This window comes from Hemicordylus capensis, chromosome 6 (genome assembly GCF_027244095.1).
Source record: "Hemicordylus capensis ecotype Gifberg chromosome 6, rHemCap1.1.pri, whole genome shotgun sequence".
In the NCBI taxonomy this organism is placed as follows: Eukaryota; Metazoa; Chordata; class Lepidosauria; order Squamata; family Cordylidae; genus Hemicordylus; species Hemicordylus capensis.
In genome coordinates this window covers 156,857,823-156,873,519 of record NC_069662.1, presented here as the reverse complement: position 1 = coordinate 156,873,519, position 15,697 = coordinate 156,857,823, and positions in this window count along the sequence as shown.

The following is a 15,697-nucleotide window of genomic DNA, read 5'->3' as shown; positions in this document are numbered from 1 at the left end:
TTTTATGTGTCTCATGGTTTTGTAGACATGTTCCTATTGAATGGTGGCAAAGACTGCTCTGGCTGGTAGAGAGAAGTGGTAGAATTTCTTCAGGAGTGCTTGTCGTGTAGTGTTGCCCTCTAACCACCTTTCAGTTTGTTAAGCAGTTGGTGGCCTCAATGCCATGACACTGAACAGTTAATAAGCTCTACTTGTGCATATAAACTGAATGGCCTACAGTTTCCCACCATCTTCTGCTAGGTACCTGAGGGCAGCTTTCACCTCTAAGCAGCCATCTCCTCCTGATCCAGAAGATAGCATCTGACAAGCAGAAAGAGGGCTTCCCTTATGAGACCTGTCCCTTAGGGGTGTGCACAGAACTGGCTGGTCAGGTTCAGTTCAAGTCTGGACAGGGCCAGTTCGGTCCGGCACCCCCTCGAAACCACCCCCCCCGTTTGGTCTAGGGGAGGGGGGTTCACGATTTTAAAAAAATTCCCCTCGCTAGCCTCCCTTACTGCCCAAACCAGCCTGTTCAGGGGTAAGTTTTTTAAAAAAAACAATGAACCTCCCAAACGCTCGGGGGGAGGGTTGGTCTGGGGTCGGATCGAACAGGGTGGTTTGGTTTGACCCTGGTCGAACCAAACCGGTTCAACGTCGAACACGTTTGCACATTACGTTTGCACAGTCCCCTAGGCTGGAAGCAGAGCATGTAGGAACTCTGCAGAATTCTGTCAATACGTTCCATGGTTGTGGACTCCTGTGATTTCCCCATTGTCACGGATGGACCACCATCTGGATAAGGTTGGACTCACAGTCACATCCCACTTCTGCCTTGTAAGAGGTAAGGGGCCTTGTAGGATGGTCTGCCCAAGAAGGTTATTGGATCCAATAGGATTCTAAGAAGGCTTGGAAGAATTTAGTGTTGGCTCTGCTGGTGATCCTGTTGATATCCTGGTGGAGAATTGGAATAGCAAACTTACCAGGGCAGTAGACATGATTGCTCCTAAGCGTCCTCTCCAACGCGCTTCAAAACTTTGCTCTTTGGAATATGAAAGAACTACAGGAGCTGAAGCAGCAAGGTAGGCTGGAGCACAAGTGGAGGAAGACTCAACTTGAATCAGACAGATTATAACATAAGAGTGCATTTGAAGACCTATGCTCAGGCAATACGTGCAGCAAAGAAGTGATTCTTTTCTGCCCATATTGCATCCGCAAGCTCATGCCCTGCAGAATTGTTTAGGGTTCTGTGAGGGGCTACTACATACTCCTCCTCCTTTGAATCAGAATTTGGACCCATCAATTACCTGTTGTGATATTCTAAGTAAGTTCTTTGTGGATAAAATCTCCCATATTCAAGCCTTAATACTCAGACCCCACAATTATTGCAAGATCTAATGTGGAGGTGTCCAGCAACAACTCTTATGTGGTCAGGCTGGATTGGTTTCAGTTTGTGACTACTAATGATGTGGATAAGCTGCTTGAAACGGTGTGGCCTACTACCTGTTCTCTTGACCCTTGTCTGACATGGCTTATACTATCTGTCGGGGGGGTCATTGTAGAAGGCCTGGTAGGTATTATAAATGTTTCTCTGAAGGGGGGAAGGATGCATTCCTGTCTAGAGACAATCATTAGACCTCTTCTAAAGAGGCCTGCATTGGATCCCTCATAGTTAAGCAACTATAGGCCTGTCTCCCAACCTTTCATGGCTGGGCAAAGTAATTGAGGGTGGTGGCCTCCCAGCTCAAGGTAGTCTTGGAGGAAATTTGATTATCTAGACCCATTTTCTAACTGGCTTTTGTGCAAACTATGGAGTGGAAACTGCCTTGGTCAGCCTCATGGTTGATCTCCAAGAGAGGGAATGTGACACTGTTGGACCTTTTGGTCCTTTCTCTGCCACCACATGCAGCTTCCTGCTGGGGTGGCACTTGTCCCAAGTATCCACATGTGGTGCCAGTTTGAACATGGCACCCACACATGCACAGATGTAAAGTGCATGCTGGTGCTGCATGTGGGTACTTGGGACAAGCACCACCACAGCAGTAAGCTGCATGGGGCAGTGGAGAGCAGGTAAGAACCTACTTTCTCTTCTTTAAAAAGAGGCCACTCAGCACTCCCTTCCTCGCAGCACCGAACCAGTTTGCACCTTGTCTGAACTGGTTCGATGCTGAAAGAGTGCACAAACCTCAGTTCATGCACATCCCTCATGGGAGGCACTATTTGCAGTGGTTCTGCTCCTACCTCTTGGGCAGATTCCAGATGGTGTTTCTTGGAGACTGTTCTTCAAAACATAAACTTTTATGCGGTGTGCCCCAGGGCTCCATGTTATCTCCAGTGCTCTTTAATATCTACATGAAACCACTAGGAGAGATCATCAGGAGATTCAGTGCAGGGTGTTAGTATGCTGATGACACCCAAATCTATTTCTACATATCAACATCGTCGGGAGAAGGCATAACCTCCTTAAATGCCTGCCTGGAAGCAGTGATGGGCTAGATGAGGGATAACAAACTGAGACTGAATCCAAATAAGTCTGAGATGCTTATTGTGTGGATTCAGAACTCAAGAGACAATTCTATCTTTGGTCCTGGATGGAATCACACTTCTCCAGAAGTAAAAGGTATACAGTCTGGGAGTGCTTCTGGATCCAGATCTCTCCCTGGTGTCTCAGGCTGAGGCAGTGGTGCTTTTTATTAGGGAGTGTGCACAAAACTGGTATGCCTGGTTTTGCTCAAGTCCAAATAACCAGGCATGTTTGGTTTTGTGCACCCCAGAACAACTCCCAGTTTGGTTCGAGTTCAGGGGTTCTATTGTTAACAATAAATATTTATATTTAAAACTGAAACTTACCTCCAGGGGTGCTACTGTGGGGGGATCTCCATAGGTTCCCCCTCCCCCATTGTCATTACAGCCCAGTTCGGGTGGTTTGGGGGCAGTGTACAAATATAATAAATAAAAGTTGTCCCTTTTCTTTCCCAGGCTGGACATTGCAGAAAGGACTCCTTGAACGATTTCAGTGTCTCTTCACTCATGTGCGCTGCCTCCCTTCAGACTCGGGAACCTTGTGGTGGGAAAGGAGGCTGCAAGAATTAGTAAAAAGTGGGGCCATGCAGAGGACACATCCCCAGAGTGGGTGGGAATCGAACAATAATTGTAATAGCTGCACAGCTGATAAAGCTACTCATTTTTCCTACACAAATGAAACCATAGACATATGCATTAGGAGCAGCAGAGCTAGTTGTATCTACCTGTTAAAACAAATCCTAAGTAAATATATTATTGGGGCTGCTATACTAATAGGGTGGACTTCGAGACATAGTACAAACAAGTCTTAATGGAAGGTGGGATTGGGAGCAGATATTTCATCCTCTCCCTACCCCCTTCTCTGGGGGAATGTTGTGGGGGGGGAATCAAACTATTTGAACACTACAGAGCTTCTGGTGTTCAGGGAGTTGGAGAGTTGTGAAGTTTATATCTGATTTGTTGTATGAAACAGTGTCTGCAAGATCACAGTTCAAAGGGCCATTGGACAAAATGATCCATCTTGGTTTTTAATATGTGGCCTCAATGAGGCCCCAGTGCCACTGTGGGTCCTTTTCCTTCTAGTCTGTTGGAATCATTTGGATTTCAGTAATAGATGCCTCTGTGGAAACATCACCTGACAGAGTAACGTAGAGAGAAACAATGTCCTGCAATTAATTTTTGTAGCTGTAGACTGAACTTAATTGTTTTCAACGTCTAATTTTCTTCTGTTGGCAAGAGCTCCCTCTGGTGATAAGTTCTGTTCATGTCAACTTGAATAAATTTTTTGAGAGAGTCCAGAAAGTAAAGGTGGATGCTCCACTCATCAGTGTCATGCTATTAAACGGATATTGACATCCCGTTTTTAAGGTAGAGGCAGAATTGGGAAACAAAGCTAGTGTTTCCTGTCAATATAAATTGCATCGTAAATAAAGCAAGATAAAGAGGATTTTGGCTATGTGAACAGAATGGGCAAGTATGCAGCAGTTCTTGGAAATAAAGGAACAGCACTCTACTTACTGTGGACAGGGCTTACCTTTTTGCCCAGCTGCTGCAAGCAAAATCAGTGTCCTGTTGCCCATAGCAAGCAAAAAAGAACACGGAGCTTTGGGCTAAATTAGCTGCCGTGGTGTTCCCTGCTTGCCAAGAAGCATAGGACTGTCCTATACAGTAGGCCACTTTAAAAAAAATTAACTAAAATGTTGGGCATGTGGAATTGCACCAGTGTATATGGCTGTGATGACTCAAAGACCAGTTAGATTCTCATCTAGCTGAATGGTTCCTAACCATGTGCTTTATTCTGGGCAAGGTTCAGCCCTGCAGTTGGCCCGTGTAGGTAGAGCAATATGAAGCTAGTGGGAACAAAAGAGAGGGGCTTGTGGGCTTTGGTGCCGCCATATGATAGGCGAGCCTCCCGGATGCACCACAGAAAACATTTCGCCTGGTGTGTGTTGAGGTATTTTAAAATGGCTTGCAGAGTTATTGCTACAACTCGCTTTTTTTACTTTGTCCAATACTCTGTGAGGCTATTCTCACGATTGCCCAAAAGTGCGCTAAGGGAGCCTAGCCCGCTTTGGGGCGATCGTGTGCTGCAATGGGAGCCACACAGCTCCCGGCAGCTAGCCTCACTAAATCCCCCTCCCCTTAGAAGAGGGTAACGGAGCCAGCACTCCATTAACCTCATCTTTTTGCTTGTGTGTTGCCACACACTGTGGCAACACATGAGTAGACCCCCAACCGGGAGGCTGCAAGCATCCTCCTGGGCTCAGGGGTCTCTCCAGGATGCTCCGTGCACTTGTGCAGGGCATCCTGGAACTTCCAGGGGGCGCACGGCCCCCAATCCCCGCAACCCCCACCAGCTCCATGACGGAGCAGACAGTCACGTGGGCAGCCGATCCGCCCGCCCAGGGCTGCCTTTGGATCATCTGCGGGGAGCCCGCTAAGCCCCCTCTCCTCACAGACCCAGAAGAAGCTCTTCTCACTGATTCTGAGAAGAGCTTCTGTGTGTATTAAAATACAGGGTGGTGGTTACAAATATTTATATATAATAATTATTATTATTTATTTACACAGTCAGACAGGTGTTATTGACTGGTTTGTTTTATCCAGACATCGAGTCCTTCCCAAGGACCTGGGATGCCAGAATTTTATTGTCAATGGTTATAGATATCGTCGCAGAATATAGGCTGTTCCCAGTAAAGCTGCTTTTTGTAATTGGCTGATGGTGATTTCTGTGGCCCCTATGGTGTTGAGGTGCTCTTCAAGGTCTTTTGGAACTGCACCCAGGCCACCAATTACCACTGGGATTATTTTGGTCTTTTTCTGCCACAGGCCACAATTTTCAGCTCACAATCTGAAAAGAAACAAGATGGAACCACCAAAGACCACTGGAGTTCTATTTTAACTTCTTCCATTCATAGAAGGCACTTCTGTTTGTGCAAAGTGAGGGAACAATTGTGACCAGTCCCTCCTTCCGCTCTGCAGCCCTACATGCCATCCTGTTGCAGAGGGTCCTCTAACCTTGTGGGGGAAGGATGATTAGCAAACTTTCCCCCCCTTCTTGTGTGAATGAAAGCAGGCTACAACTTTGTCTACAGCACGTTGTCTTTTAAATCTGGTAAGCCACCTTGAATTTATGCATCGAGAGTGGGGATTTATATTTTGATATAAATTCTTTAAATTCCTGAGCATCTGTAGTTTATTTATTTATCAAATTTGTACCCCACCCAAACGTACATCTCTGGGCAGTTTAGCACATTGCACACCACATATGTGCAATAGGAACCTGAATTTTCTGCAAGCTACTTAGAGACAAGCTAATTTGCTTGAGGACATTTCTCTGTTCTCAAGGAGCAGCAGGATAGAAGTATTTATTAGACAAAGTTCTTCTTTAAAGTTTTGATTCCAGTGAAGCAGCAGAGAAGGCAGCCCAAGCCCAGCTGAAGGAGATGAGGAGGAAGGATTCACCTGAGTAACCAACAGGGACGTAACTATAACAGGGCAAGGGGAGACAGTTGTCTGGGGGCCCACTGCCTTGGGCCCCCCCCCGAGGCAAGTCACATGACTGACTCCCCCAGCCACGCACCCACCTGGGCTTCCCTCAGTTGTATTCATCCTCCGAAACTGATGTGAGTGTTAAGACCTGGAGCTACCAGAACAGCACGTCTTTCTCTAGTTCCATTAACTGACTTGCATCATCCACAATTTACAAAACCTTTAAAAAAATAATTTAGGATGTTCTATTCATGAGCTAAGCTTCAGTGAGGGTGGCGGGGGGGGCATTTTAAAATCTTGTCTCTGGGCCCACTCCAACCTTGCTACACCCCTGGCAACCAAAGCCCAGTTCCCTGGTGGTCTGGCTCTGGGCAAGTCACTATGAGAATTGGTCTCCCTTTCCCTCCGGTGCATCTTTCTTAACAGCTGAACTGAACCCAGCCCTGCCTGAACAATCTGGTCTGTCTTAAGACTCGGGGTTCCTGATTAATTGTGAGGCATTTTGCACATAACTTGAGCCCGTGTAGGGAAAAGAATATTATTATTTTTTTATTTTTTTTTAATGTCAAGTGAGGGGCTGTGCCTCAGAGGCCAAGGTAAAGACTGAAGCAGCTGTTATACCTGCTGACAAAATGAATTTTTCATGGAGGCCCTCTGGAAGCAGAACCTTCAATAAAGGGAAGTGAATACTGAACATATGGAAAACAGTCCAATGTGGAAAGGGGGTTATTTTTTAAAAAAACAAACAAACAAAGTTGGGATTGTTAATGGGTGGGGATATCCATTTTGATTGCTTGAGCGAATGAGCAAAATGCAAGCTTATTCCCAGTTTGGGATCTTGGTGGAGGGGTGCTGCGGAAATCACTGCATATTGTTCAGGTCCCAAAGGCACAGAGATTGGAGAATCGTGAGTGTAACTGCAGGAGGACCTGGCCACAATTCTGTTCAACTTGCTCCTTTGCAAGCAGTAGGAGAAGCCACTTGAATGCTTTTAGCGGGGATGGGCAACAAGTTCAACCTGCCAGGCTTGTGGGATGCCTCTCCGGAAGTATTGGATGCCTCAAGCTTGGTGCAGCCACATCTAGAGTGCTGTGTACAGCTTTGGTCACTCACCGTATCTTAAGAAGGATGTTGTAGACTAGAAAAGGTTCAGAAGAGGGCAACCAAAATGATCAGGGGCCTGGAGCACCTTCCTTATGAGGCTAGGCTACAGCATCTGGGGCTTTTTACCTTGGAAAAGGGGTGACTAAGGGGAGACATGATTGAAGTGTATAAAATTATGCATGGAGTGGAAAGGGTAGACAGAGAGAGATTTTTCTCCCTTTCTCACAACACTAGAATCAGGAGTCACCCCATGGAACTGAAAGTTTGGAGATTTAGGACTGACAAGTGGAAGTACTTTTTCACACAGCGCATAATTAATCTATAAAATTCTTTGCCATAGAATGTGGTGGTGGCCACCAGCTTGGATGGTTTTAAAAGGGGCTCAGACAGATTCATGGAGGACAGGTCTATCAATGGCTACTAGTCTGATGGCTATGGGCCATCTCCAGCCTCAGAGACACGATGCCTCTCGATATCAGTTGCAGGAGAGAGGGCATGCACATACCTCTTGCCTGTGGGCTCCCCAGAGGCATCTGATGGGCCACTGTGTGAAACAGGAATCTGGACTAGATGGGCCTTGTGCTTTATCCAGCAGGGCTGTTCTTATGTTATGTACTAGTCTGGTGGCTGTAGATCACCTCCAGCCTCAGAGGCACGATGCCTCTGAATACAAGGGAGCAACAGCGAGAGAAGGGATGCCCTCGCCTCTTGCCTGTGGGCTTCTCAGAGGCATTTGGTGGGCCACTGTGTGAAAGATGCTGGACCTGATATGCTTTGGGCCTGATCCAGCCCAGGGCTCTTCCTGCGTTCTTATGATGGCTTTGGGAAACAGACAAAGGAACTGTGATAGATATGCCATCTGTTGTTGCTTGTGGCAAGGGTTCCCAACCTTAGGTCCCTAGATGTGGATGGGCATCTATGACCTTTGTGTTAGGATTCCTGTGTCACTGAGACAAGAGACAGCGCAAAGTCCTTCACTTCCAACACTTTGGCCATTGTGACTGGGGGTGACAAGAGCTGCAGTCCAGCAGCACCTGAAGACTCAAAATTGAGAATCCTGCTGGCTTATGGGATGGGTTAAATCATGGGGAAAGTCTGCAGTAAGCTACCATCTTTCCCCATCATGTCTCTTAAGGTGATACTGACCTCTTCATCTGCTGTGTTTTATTGCTGCTCAGTTTGTAATTGTTTTAACTGCTTTGCATATGCATTTTATATACCTTTGGGACCATCCTGAGAGCACTTGTGTCTTGAAAGGCAAGATGCAAATCTCGTAAACAAATGAAGCTAAATCTGAAACCTGGAACAGTAAAGCGTGCACAGCAGCTCAGCCTCCATCTACTGGAGACACTACCAGCATTTCCCATTTCACTATTCCTGAGCCTACATGGTAACTATTATCTTGGCATGTAATAAAAGACCAGCATTTTAATAAATAATAATGTAATAAAAGCACAGCAGAGCAAAGTTCACTGTCCAGATGCTCTGTGATAACTGGCCAGGATCCTGCCCTGTAGTGCACATCGTCTAATGGATCATCCAGCCCTCGTCACTGGAATATCAAAGGCCATCCCAACCAGCTTTCTACTTCCAAAAGGGGCCTGTCAGATGCCCCAGAGAAGTTCACAAAGAGATTGTGAAGGTCTTTCCCTGGTTATCCCCAGACCTTTCCCCCTTGAACTGGGGACTTCACCGTGATTCACTTCTGTTGCTCCATGCTTGAGCTCCCTTTGCATCTCACTTGTCCTAGCTTATGATGTCCCCAAAGTCAAGAAAATTGCTGCCACTCTCTTCAGCTGTTGTGATGCCTGAAAAGGCCCCAGCCACTAGAAACTGTTTGCAAAAAGGGCAAGAGAAACAAGCTGAGAAGGATGGGGAAAGAGTGCAAGGAGCTCCAAGCACAGAGGTCTCCTGTGGATATTTTTAGAAAAACAAAATCCAGCAATCTGCTGAACAACAAATATATGTCTCCAAATTCCAACGCCTAATTAATCAGAACCACAGTAGTTAGTAATGATGGGAGGGCGGAGCACAACATCATCCTAATTAATCAGCCTGGAAATGAACATCTCAGCTCCCGGAGGGGAGGGGGTGCTGCTATCATCTTCTTCCTCTAAACCTCATTCTCCCCAAGTAAAGTGCACATTCACCCTTCTTCAGAATGTAGTGGATTTTTTATAGGCTGTTGGTGTTTGGTTCCTTCTTAAGCAAGCTGAGGAAGAGAGACTCTCCTGATCATTTTCCTCCTTTAAGCAACAGCTCAAAGCAAACGGGGAGAAAAGAAGTCAGTTTAAAATATCATTTGACCCAGGGGTGTAGCTAGGGGAGAGGGGACCCGTGTTCACCCCTCACCCCAGCAGAGTGAGGGAGATAATGAAGAAAATTGGGAGTGGTGGAACTGGGGGCCCCGGGTTCTTTGAACCCATCCACTCAGTTATAGCTACACCTCTGATTTGACCACTGAAAGCTAGCTTTGAGCCTCTCATGGGCTTTTTGTGCCAGTCTGGAATGTTCCTGAGGGGGGAAAGGGGGCGGGGGAGCACACAACCATTATCCTCAAAATTCTCCTTTGCAACTATTAGTGACTATCAAATATTCTTTAGGTGCTCAGATATTATCCACATTTTAGCTGCAATACTTGTATCTAACACCCAATGATATTTGATTTCAGTAATTTCAGTATATGATAGCTGCTAATCTGGGATACTTGATAATTAACATGCAAAGACATTTAGTACTGAAAATGTTCTGTGATATATTATAGGATAAACCCTTAGTTCACACAGGGTATGTTAGGTCTCACCATCACTACTGAGAACTGAGAGAACCCAATATTCCCCTATGATGGCACATAGCAGGGGAGGATTAATGACCAAGCTGTCTTTCAGCTCTTCTTATTGAGGAATCCCAGGAACATTTCCAAAGCATCCAGGAAAATTGCCTGAGAAGCACTTGTCTATCTAATGTATCTGGCACTATCCAGCGGCTGGTATGTAACAGTACCGAGTGCTATGTAGCCATGTGTTTTATCTCATAGCACAATAGATAATATGCATTATCAAGTAATTAGTACTTGATGGCTGACAGCACATTAAATTTCATATTTAAAGTCTGCCATATTGAAAACAATCAAGGGATACCAAACAGATTTAAATCACCCAATTTTGAAAGGAAAACGTCACATTCAAAATGAGAGTTTGAATTGTGGTTTGAAACATCTCATTTCAAAATGTTAATGGTAGAATCCAAACGTTCATTGGAGTTTGAATATTTGTGGATATTCGTTGCTGCCCTACAATGGAGATGTGTAGATCAGTTGCAAAAAAAAAACAACCACCACACATTTGGAAGTGGGGGGAGGAGACTTTGCCCTTAAGAAGGCACCATAGCTTAAGGGTCTGCCTGCAGCGTGTCCTGAGTTCCTTGCGTCCCTAACAGCTCCGGGTAGGGCTGGGAAAGACCACTGTATGAAACCCCGAAGCTGCTGCCAGCCAGTGTGGACAATACTGATGGGCCAGTGGTGGGCTGACTCTCTATACAATCACTTCATATGTTCGAGTTTTCTTTTGGTTATCCTGCCCCAAGTCATATACATCAAGGCCTCATTTAAACAAATATCAGATGAAGATTGTTTTCTTTACCAACTTAATAATAAATAACATCCTACAACATTAGTTTAAATTTGTCCCTGTAAAGCATTAAAGTCTCGGATTTAACATTTCGGGGTTTTTTCCCCCTCACCCTTTGCTAACACGAGCAGAAATAAAACCTGCCTATCTTCCCTGGACTGACATGGAAATCGTGAAAGAAGCAAAGGGAGGGCTCCATTCAAATTGCCCGAAAGCACAGCAGGCGTGAATCTGATTCGGGCATCCCTGCTGAGAGATCAGGGTGGTTGATTTCCCCTCAGCGACTGCATCTGTATGCTGGTCTCTGGTAATGAGGGTGGCATCTTTCTGGAAGGTGCAGAACTGCAGACAGGTGGATATTTCGCACGGCTCCTTCTCGGGAAGCGGAAACGCTGGACCTGGGCGCCTCTCGCCCAAGGGACACGTGGTCTAGGTCCGGTCTGGACACAGCAGGTACCTCGCAGCAACAGTCTATCCCGGAGCTGGGAAACTTTCGGCTGGCTAGGGCAGAGGCGCGGCTCAGCGCGGCGTCGGTAGCACGAGCAGCTCCAAAGGAATCCTTCGCGCCCCCTGCTGGAAAAAGTAGGCGTAGGGGACTCGAAGCGGCCGAAGTAGCGGCACTTTTACGCCCACCGTGCTAATTGGGGAAGGGCTGGAGGGAGGCGAGAGTGTTCTGCTTTTCCTGCTAATTAATTAGAGATTGCGAAACGAGGTGTCAGGTTGATTAGTTCAGTCAAAATAACTTCGGAGACTAAATTCAACGGTAGCTGAAACCGGGGTGTTTAAAAAGAAGAGAGGTGGAGGGGAACATGTTGTGTTAACAAACCCAACCGGCGTCGGCTCCTTCCTAGCTGTACGACATTCTCTCGCCTCATCTGGATCTCCCGCTGGTTGAATGGACACGCATTTATTTCCCACCTATGTGGCCCTAGTCAGACATTAGGAACATAGGAGCACAGGGAGCTGCCTTAATACAGAGTCCGACCATTGGTCCAACTAGCTCAGTATTGTGTCTACACTGACTGGCAGCAGCCGCCCAAGGTTTCAGGCAGGAGTCTTTCCCAGCCCTAACTGGAGATGCTGCCAGGGAGTGAACGTGGGGCCTTCTGCGTGCAAAGCAGATGCTCTAACACTGAGCTACAGACCCATCCCCTAAGGGGGATATCTTAACAGCATTCACGTGTTGCTTCCCATCCAAATGTAAACCAGGGCAGACCCTGTTTAGCAAAGGGGACAATTGATGCTGGCTATTTCAAGACCAGCTCTTCTCCACACTTTTAAAATGAACGCTGGTACAGTCATTCACACAAAAACACGTGTAGGAGTGCACAGACATCCGTATACTCGTACAAGGTAATGTCTGGATAAGGTTTATGAACTGCTTAAAACGTTTCCCATCTAAATTCACACAAATGTACCTCTGTGTGTGTGCTGTTCAGAGAATAAAGCAAGCCTGGTTGCTTTGGTTTGGTTTTTTTCTTTTTCTTTTTCTGCAAATGAAGAGCGAAATCTGCCACAGACAACTTTACGGTGGAGCTGGGGCCACGATCCTTTTGCCGCCCCTTTGCTCCCTAAGTGCGAAACATATCTCCTTCCCACGTGGCAGGATGGGGCAGGGTGGATACAGACTGCAAATCAGGAGCAGGTGCGTGGCAAAATGGCCATCTCTTTCCACTCGCAGACTAGTCACTGAAGGACAAGATGTGAACGAGGTGGAAATCTTGGGGAGAGCGGGATCCCGGCAGGAGCTTCCAAAGATCCACTAATTAATCCTTTCCACGGCCAGGCCTTCCTGCTTTAGAGGATGCCAAAAACCCCTGCAAACCCAGGGCTGTCGAGCTGGCCGGGTCCTCCGTTCATCAAACAATTTGGAAGTGGAGATTCTTCTCGAAGGCAAACTTTCAGATGTAGGTGAAAGGGGACCTTCCTTCCAGGCTAAGGTCTTCATGAGCAGAGGTGCACGGCTGGGTTCAAAGAACCTGGCCCTAACGCCTCAGGGCCCCCCAGCTCCACTGCTCCATATTCTCTCGATTCTCTCCCTCACTCCGAGGGGCCAGGGAGAGAGGGCAACACGGCCCCTTCTCCCCTAGCTATGCCCCTGGGACTCATGTTCCTTCCTTCATTTCGATCCATACCTATTACAGGCTTGTGGAAGGAAATACTTTCTAAGGGAAGCCAGGGAAGCCAAGCCACAAACCCTGTTATCGAGAAGCAGCAAAGACTCTTCATACCAGCTCTTGGCTTAAGGGGGCAGGACTTGCTTAGCTACTTTACTTTTTATTTTTTTATTTAAAGAAGGCTATGAGCCTTAGAATGGTTTAAAATTGGAGGGAGGCCGGGGGATGGGGCTTGCTGGTTGCTTTAACACACACACACCCCTTCCCCATATAATTCGAGCACTGGTCCGTCAATATCAACGTTTGGAAACTTAAAACAAAACAAAACAGTAGTCTGCTTTTGAATTGCTTTTCAGCAAACGACGGCAGTCTTGAACAATTTTACGGATTCCAGGAGAAACTGAGCTTCTGCTTGGTGGAGCTTCTTTGGCATAAAGCCAGGCAGGAACCTCTTCTGTGGCCTTGAAAGGGAGGAATCAAAAGCAGTCAAGGACTGAGCCGCCAAAACTTCCAAACCAGTCGAGAATCTGGTGGATTAAGGAAAAGCAGCGCGATCCTCTAGACACCTTTACCCAGAAGCAAGCTTCACTGAGTTCAGCTGCATTTACTCGGAAGAAAGTGTGCAGCCCGATTAGAAAATATTTACGTTTCCTAACTTTTCCCTCTCTCCCACACACAAACACACGCCTATACGTAACTCCTGACCTATTAAATTTAATTCAGCATAAAAGGGTTGTTTGAGTGAGTTGAGCTGCGGAGGGAGTCCCCCTTCTTTAAGAACAGCCCTGCTGGATCAGGCCCAAGGCCCATCTGGTCCAGCATCCTGTTTCACACAGTGGCCCACCAGATACCACTGGAAGCCACAGGCAGGAGTTGAGAGCATGCCCTGTCTCCCGCTGTTACTCCCCTGCAACTAGTACTCAGAGGCATCCTGCCTTTGAGGCTGGAGGTGGCCTATAGCCCTCCGACTAGTAGCCATTGAGAGACCTCTCCTCCATGAAGTTAACATGGTTAGTGGAGAATTGAGAGGGTGAAAAATGAAGCAAACGCGAGCGGATCTGAAATCAATTTAGCCCCCGATGGACCAACACTACTTTTTTTACAACTTCAGCCAATCCGTGTGTAGGGCACAGGCTGGGAAGGCTGCCCGGAGTCCATCCAGCCTGCCTCCTCTCATTGCTGCGATGACGCTTCAGGGAGGTGGGCGGGAGCCAAAACGTGGCGCACCTCCTCGGCCGGCCCCTGAACGGACTCTTCGTCTGAGGGGGCAGGAGATCAGCAGTGCAGGCAGAAGTCTCTTCCAAGCTGCCTCTGCGGGGTCAGGTCCTCAGGAGTTCCGCCGGCCAGCGCCAGCAGCGGAGCAGCCGAAGGAAGGCTGCCGCGCGCGCTCCACTCTTTCCTTTGGGGCGAGGAGATCCTCCCTGGTCCTCGCGGCGCCGGAGGGCCTTGGGCCGCTGCATGCCAGTGTTGCTTGCTGCTGCCAACCCCTGGGGAGCCGCTGAGGCTTGCTGGCAGGCAGCGACACCCTCTCCCCCAAGGGACAGCCAGGCGATCGCCAGCGATGCTGGCCAGCAAGGCGCGGCGGGGCGAGCGTCCAGGAAGGAGAGGCCGCCGCCGCTGCTCTGGCTTCTTCTTGTTGCTGTAGACTTCCCGCTCCTGCCTGCAGCTCTTTGCCGGCTCACTGGCTTTGACTGAAAGGCGGCGGCCAGGAGCGGGGCGAGGAGGGCGGAGGGAAACGGCGCGCTCAGCCTCCCAGCAGGGCCAGGCCCGTATCTGGAGAGCAGCGGCCTCTCTCCTCCTCCCTTCCTCCTCCTCCGGGTGCAGGATCCGAAAGGGGTCAAGTGTCACTTCCTCTCCCAGTCAATCGCCAATATTCCCTGTAATGTTTTCAAATGGATGAATTCATTACGGCCGGCCGAGTGAATGGCGGAGGAGAGCCGTGGCGAGGGCTTCGGCTAATCGGTCGCTTTACGCCCTGATAGAGGAGATGGCGGCGGGGCGCGGGGCAGCCAGAAACGGATCAATATTGCTTTGCTTTGAGAGAGAAAAGGCGTCCTTAAAAATGACCTCGGGAGAGTAAAGCAGCCCTCCTGGTTTCTCCTGCTGCTGCTGCCGCCTCAAGGTCACTGGGATGCTCCCTCCCGATATAAGGGAAAGGGCCGCTTCCGTCCCCACTTCGTACGTGTTTGTTTAACAACAGGCGCGGCACTAACCAGGGTCACGGCTAGAATAGAGAGGATGGGTCCAAAGAACCCGGCCCCCCAGCTCCCTCACTCCGAACACGGCCCCTCTCCCTGAGCCTCAGCAAGGAGATGTCTAAGGAGCCTCATTCAAGCCCAGCCGTGTTTCTCCAGCCTCAGTCAGGCCGGGCATTTGGGCACTCCTGGAAAAGTGAGAGTAGAATCCACCTGGCTTGCCCCCCCCCCACACACACACACCCTCCGCTCACGTCACTTGCATTCTAAACCCGGGGAAAGCGAATCCCTCCAAGCGGGTGGGAATGAGGGGCCCCGAGCCGCGTCCCCCTGGGCTTCCCGCAGCGCCTCAGGCGAGGAAGGGCTCCCTTGGTTGGACCCCACGGCCCAAGGGAGTTCAGACCAAGCACTAGGGCATCCAACCCGCTTTAGGACGCAAGCCGCGCTCCTTCGCAAGCTCCGCTAGTCGCGGAATTCGGGGTTCTGGCTGGGAAGGAGGGTCTCGCATTCCGATCCTGAACATACTCCTCGCAAACTAGACCTATCCGTGGGCGTAACTACCATTAGGCAAGGGGAGGCAGTCGTCTTGGGGCCCCACTGCCTCGAGGCCCCCCCCCAGAGGCACATCACATGACTCCCCACCCTCTCATGTTGCACCCCC